The sequence below is a fragment of the Lytechinus variegatus genome, chromosome 9, assembly GCF_018143015.1.
Source record: "Lytechinus variegatus isolate NC3 chromosome 9, Lvar_3.0, whole genome shotgun sequence".
Classification (NCBI taxonomy): Eukaryota; Metazoa; Echinodermata; class Echinoidea; order Temnopleuroida; family Toxopneustidae; genus Lytechinus; species Lytechinus variegatus.
In genome coordinates, this window is record NC_054748.1 from 15341201 (window position 1) to 15348735 (window position 7535).

Consider the following 7535-nt stretch of genomic DNA (forward strand, 5'->3'; position numbering starts at 1 on the left):
ATTTTCATTCATTCATTCATTTCGGTTTATTGTACACAATACTTCCTTGTTAAAACAGTTGGGAGACTGATACAAACAAAGATTACAATGTAAGCATAAATTTCATAGTTACATAAGTGAAATGAAATAGTCAAATAATATAAAGTAACAATTAATTAATTGATGTTGGTATATTGCACTTACAAGGTAATTCTAGATGAGAGCACGTTACAAAATTATTTCCAAAGATATTTATAAAAAAAACTATTATATGGTAATGATAACTGAAATACATGCACTAAATTCAATAAACAAATTTATAATTGTTCTATATAATGTTGGTACAATCGGCGCCTCCTATGGCACGCTCTAGGGAAACAATTAATTTATATTTCACTTGAAAAAAATATGTTTCTCTTACCCCTAAAACCTTTCACCTTTAAAAATTGTATTCCACTTTTAATATTAAAAAAAAATTTATTTCACTTGTCAAAAAAAAGTTTTCACTTTTCAAAAAATTATATTTCACTTTTCAAAATATATTTCACTTTTCCCAAAAAATATGTTTCACTTGTCAAAAAATATATTTCACTTTTAAAAAAAATATATTTCACTTTTTCAAAAATATTTTCACTTTTCAAAAAAATATATTTTTCATTTTCAAAAATATATATTCATCTTTTCAAATATATTTATACTTTTCAAAAATTTGTAAAGATTTTATATTTTTCATTTTCAATCAAAAATGTATTTCACTTTTCAAAAAAAAAAATGTATTTCAATTTTCATAATAATAATTGTAAAATATATTTCACTTTTCATAATAAAATTATTTTTTTTAAAAAAAAATATTTACTTTTCACAAAAAATCGGTCACTTTTCAAAAAAATATCATTAGTTTTCAACAATCGTTTTCCTTTTTTTCTGACGAGAAATTAAGACAGACTTTAAGATATAAAATCTCACTCTTTATATACATCAATCTACTGTTTTCTTATCTACATTTTGTATCTATATGTATTAATCAGGGGGCTGGAACTTTTCCATTTGACTCTGGAATACATATACAATCAATATTCATTTTACGTTTTGTACACGGTTTCGGAAAAAAAGTGGGGGGGGGGGTGGGTGAAGCCCCCCTCCCCCAGTTTTCTCGCCCCCTGTTAATATTCTTTTAATCTATCCACCTATCATTTATCTCTCCAGCCATCTATCTATCTTATCTATTTTTGTTATTTGTATCTGTTTGAATATGTATGTATGTTTGTCTATTTATCTTTCATATTTATATCCACTCATTTGTTTAAAATAATTATGTATGCTTATCTCTGTATCTACGACAGACCACTCATTCGTCCGCTCGACGAACGAAAGAAATCTAATTTCGTTGTACGACGAATTAAGATACTAATTTCTCTTGTCATCATATTTAGAGATAAATAATAATCCTTTCACTTTTGTTGGATAACACTGACACATAGGCTGCAGTATTAGACCGTAAGTAATTTTCGTTCTTCACGTAAATTCTTTCCTCTCGCTACGAAAAAACATTTCACTCATGTTGCAAATTCATTTCACTCAATTGCAAAAAAATACGTTCTCTTTTTTCTCGGCCTGTAGGCGGCGCACACCATTGTTGGTGGGACGAGGACAATGCACCACGAGGTGGGCCCATAAACACAAATCGTGAAGTTTGAATTTATCGCTGATTATACACAATAGCAGGGCAATCAGCTGTTGCATTCGGCCCAACGACAATCACTAACCTTAGCACGGTCTGGCTATACCTTTTGTAGGCATAGGTCTGATGTATTTGGCGTACATTTATTATACTTTGAATATACATACACTATTTACGGGCTGAATCAGGTTGTAGAAGTGTGTGTTGAAATTTCCATTTTCTCCCTTCCGTCTGTCTTTTACTTCATTGACATACGATGGTCATAATGATTGATGAAATGAAGCTTACAAAAAGCTACATTTCACTGGTCAACTCGCTTGTACCTGCACTGCAAACCAAATTCTCTCCATTTTGTATGAGACATATGATCTGGGGTCACCATTCTTAGAACAGACATAAAAAGTGAGTATACGGGACTGAAGTAGGGTAATGACATCATGGGACATTCTCGGCTAACACCACAGAGATGTTTACTAATTACGCGTTATGAGTATCTCTATATGGCCAACACCAACCCTTTTCGGCTGAGCGAGTGAGCGATGACGTCATCATCCAACTTCAGTCCCGAATACTCACTTTTTATGTCTGTTCTAAAGATGGTGACCCCCCCCCCCCCCCCCCCCTCTTATCATGTCTCGGACAAAATGGAGAGAATTTGGTTTTGCTGTGTAGGTACAAGTGAGTTGACCAGTGAAATGTAGCTTTTGTAAGCATCATTTCATCAATCATTATGACCATCGTATGTCAATGAAGTAAAAGACAGACGGGGAAGGGAGAAAAGGGAAATTTCAACACTTCTACATTCAGCTCCGTAGATAGTGTATGTATGAAGTATTTATGCCTACAATACGCATTGCCAGACCGTGCTAAGGTTAGTGATTGATCGTAGGGCCGACTGCAACAGCTGATGGCCCTGGCAGCTGTGTATAATCAGCGATAAATTCAAACTTTACGGCCACCTCGTGGTGCATTGTCCTCGTCCCACCAACAATGGTGTGCGCCGCCTACAGGCCGAGAAAAAAGAGGAAACGTATTTTTTTGCAATTGAGTGAAATGAATTTGCAACATGAGTGAAATGTTTTTCGTAGCGAGAGGAATGGATATTTACGTGAAGAACGAAATTTACTTACCGTCTAAGTACTGCAGCCGTACGTGTTATCCAGCAAAAGTGAAAGGATTTGTTTTATCTCAGATTTAATATGTAACAAGTGAAATTAGATTTTAATTCGTCGTGCAGACGAATTAGATGGTCTGTCGTAGATACAGAGATAAACATAAATAATTATTTAAACAAATGAGTGGATATACTAGTATGAAAGATAAATAGACAGACATACATATTCAAACAGATACATATAACAAAGATAGATAAATAGATAGATGGCTGGAGAGATAAATGATAGGTGGATAGATTAATAGAAGATAGATAGATATATTAACAGGGGGCGCGAAAAACTGGGGGAGGGGGGCTTCAGCCCTCCCCCACTTTTTTCCGAAACCGTGTACAAAAACGTGAAAATGACCATATGATTGTGATTTTTTGCATGGTCCCCCCCCCACTCTGAAAAACCGTTCCGCGGCCCCTGAAGATAGTTAGATGTAGATAGAGATAGAGATAGATAGATAAAGAGACAGATATATAGATTTGTATATAAAAAGTGAAAGGATTTGTTTTCTCTCAAAATTAAAATGTAACAATTGGAATGATTCTTCGTCGAAAAAAATATTTTTTTTTTTTGAAAAGTGAAATGAATTTTTTGGAAGAGTGAAACATATTTTTTTGGAAAAGTGAAATATATTTTTTGGAAAAGTGAAATATATTTTTTGGAAAAGTGAAATATATTTTTTGGAAAAGTGAAATATATTTTTTTTGAAAAGTGAAATATATTTTTTAAAAGTGAAATATGTTTTTTTTTGAAAAGTGAAATATATTTTTTTTGATAAGTGAAATATATTTTTTTGAAAATGAAATATATTTTTTGAAAACTGAAATATATTTTTGGGAAAGTGAAATATACTTTTTTTTAAGTGAAATAGATATTTTTTTATATCAAAAGTGGAATACAATTGAAAAAGTGAAATGGTTTAGTGGAAGAGAAACATATTTCACTTGAAAAATAATTTGTTTCTCTTCCACTAACCATTTCACTTTTTTAATTGTATTCCACTTTTGATATAAAAAATATATCATAGTGAAATGTAAAGTGAAATACATTTTTTTGAAAAGTGAAATATATCTTTTGAAAAGTGAAATATACTTTTTTTGAAAAGTGAAATATATTTTTTTGAAAAGTGAAATATACTTTTTTTGACAAGTGAAATATATTTTTTTTTAATATTAAAAGTGGAATACAATTTTTAAAGGTGAAATGGTTTAGTGGAAAAGAAACATATTTTTTTCAAGTGAAATATATATTTAATTGTTTCCCTATGTGCGTGCCATATATGAGCGTGCCATAATCGGGTATCACCTACTTAATGTTAGAAAGACCTTTATAAATTGTGTTCATGTTAAAATTATTCTTTGGAAAGGGGTAGAGAGGAGTCAGAACTTTGAGAACTTGACTGAATAGAAGAGTGGTACCTTCAAGAAGGCTGATTTAGAAAAAGACACAGAGTAAGTTTAACTCGAGGCGTATAGTGCTCAACCAAGGAGGGCGAGGGGGTGCTCCCATCTTATCCGAGCCCCGCCCCCCCCCCCTCCATCCTTTTTAGAAGCCATGCCATGATTCTTTCTTTCACTCTGTCTATCTTTCTATTAAAATGTATTGATCTCTTCCTTCTTCCTTCACATACTATTAGGCGAAAGCCATAGCCCTAGGAAGATTTTGATAAAAAGGTCAGCATGCAAAATCAGTAAACTTTTATGAACTCATTTCTTTCATTTTTACCTCATTCAATCACATGTTTATCTGGAAATTATGTTGGGGGTAGTTCTGGTATGCTGATATGGATACAAAATTTGCATAACTACACCTTTATTTTACAAGGAGAATAGGGGCCTGTACATTGTAGTAGACTTGTTAAGAGGTTTTTAACGCTGCATTTTTGAGTACAAATGTCCCACTTGGCACAAATGTTCCTTGAGTCAAACGAAAAGGATTCATCCAAAGAGACAGACTGTATCTATGCGAATAAGCAAGTAATTTGCATAAATTTGCATATTATGTCGATAGTAGTAAAAACAAGTATTTCAGAATATATATTTACCCAGAACTGCCCTAAAATTGGAAATAAATACTTGGGGTAAGACAGGGAAGAAAATTGTCATGAAATAATTGGGATATCCTTGTTTATTATTACCTAATTTACATAAATTATGCAAATTACAATTTAAAACAGAGTATTTTTCATGAATTTTGAACTGTTTAAAAAAACAGCAACTAATACACAATGTCAACATTCTACATGAAAGAGAATATATTAGCGAAAACATCGATATGCTTCACGACAGTATTAGTGTCTTAATTTGCTTAGAAAGAGGTCAAGTATGTCAAAATGTATGACGTGATATTGCGCGAAAACTAGACCAAAACAACCTCTATGTCACAGTCACACTCGCGAATCGGACATCAAAGCGATCAATGGTATGTCATTCGAGATAACACAATCCTAACACAGTAGCTTCCATCTGCTTCCGTATCGCTTTTGTTGGTGTGTCTGCCACACCGTAATCTATGATACGGGCAAAATGCATTTTGCCCGTATAAAATAAAGTTAAAATATGGATTGAGGTGGGGTACATTCGTCATGATTCATGTGCCAGAGCTTCATTAAAGCAGTAACCTGCAAAGCAATGTCTCCTGTAAATTTTCCAAGAGAAACAAATTATAAACAAAAAAAACAAAATTAATAGTGTTTAACCGATACCGAAATGCATTTTGCCCGTATATACCATAGATTACAGTGTGGCAGATACACCAACAAAAGCGACATACGAGAAGCCGATGGAAGCTATTGTGTTGAGATTGTGTTATCCCGAATGACATACCATTAATCGCTTTATTGTCCGATTCGTGAGTGTGACTGTGATATAGAGGTTGTTTTGGTCTCGTTTAAGTGCAATATCACGTCATACATTTTGACATAATTATTTGCCCTCTTTCTAAGCAAATTATGACACTAATACTGTCATGAAGCATATCGATGTTTTCGCTAATATATTCTCTTTCATGTAGAATGTTGACATTGTGTATTAATTGCTTTTATTTATAAAACAGTTTAGGATTCATGAAAAAACGCTCTATTTTAAATCATAATTTGCATAATTTATGTAAGTTAGGTAATAATAAACAAGGATATCCCAATCATTTTATGTCAATTTTCTTCCCTTTCTTATCCTAAGTCTTTATTTCCAATTTTGGGCAGTTCTGGTTAAATATATATTCTGAAATACTTGTTTTCACTATATCGACCTAATATGCAAATTTATGCAAAGTACTTGCTTTTTTGCATAGATACAGCGTATCTCTTTGGATGAATCCTTTTCTTTTGACTCAAGGAACATTTGTGCCAAGTGGGACATTTGTACTCAAAAATGCAGCGTACACCCCTTTTTTGCAGTTAACAAGTCTACTATCAAGCATGAATGAAAAAAGAGCGTAAAAGTGCAGGATTTAGTGTGCGTCAGTGAATTTCGATACCAGGAATCTTATTTGCATATTAACTTTGGTCACTATGTCTGGCAATTTCAGGCCTTCAGGGGCCGATTGAACGAAAGGGGGTCATTCTAGGGACCGTCTTTCGCGTCTCTCATCTTTTATGATGCGCTGTAAGTGGGCTGGAGTGTTTCTGAAATTTATGATAAACAAATAATATTCCTTAGCTTGCCTTTTAATCAAATTTTCCTAAAATGTCATGAGATATCACATCGATTAATAAGCAAATATTTTGCTTATTTCATATGGCGCATCATAAAAAATGGGCGGCCCGAAAGACGGTCGTTAAGGCCTGGTCACACTGCCCGAGCGTTGTTGGAGCTGTATCAATACACATGATACAGGTTCAGTACGACATAAAAGAAATCGTTCCAAAACCCCGAAGCACCTATTTGCTAACATATTCAAATCAAACACAGAATACAATGTATGGAAAGTAGATTTCAACTAGTGAAGGAATGTTTCGTCACTAAGTTGCCAAGGTTGAACTTCCTTGTTGATACATCGTGCAATAGAAAGAGTCCGTTAAGGTGTGACGTGTTATTGAGTCTGGACCAATAAGCCATAAATTCCTTTGAATTTTGTTTTTCGTTAGATCTAAAAAAAGAAGAGCAACAACAACCCAACCATGGGCGATTCCACACTAGAACTTCGAAAATATCATAAATTTCAACATGCTTTCAATAAGTCATAAGTAGTGTAATATTTTACTATGATACCTAAATTTTATGAAAATTATGAGTTTTAACCAACAGTGAAGACAGATATAGTTTTGATTGGGGGGGGGGAACAATGAAACTTTAAATTTTCAATAATTTTCCTAATTGAATAGTCAAGTACAAACACAGCCTGAAACAATTATTTGCAATGCAAGAGAAGATTGAAAATATTGCAGGACAATAGAATGATATATCATTGATGGTTCCAAATAATATCTACAACATTTTCATAATCCATAATAGGGGCAGCCCTGATTTTTCCGAACCTATTTTTGGCAATGTCCCCTACGACATATGACAATGCAAAAGTTATTCCTACAATTTTATTTTTGATGATGCAATTTCATAAAATCAGTTTCTCTTTGTTTGACCCATGGGTGATCGATTTATCCCATAAGGATCTAATTACTGCCCTTCATTTTTCAATTATTGTCCTATCAAAAGTTGTCCGGTAGGACACACAATATAATAATGCATTAATGGCAGGATTTGGATTCA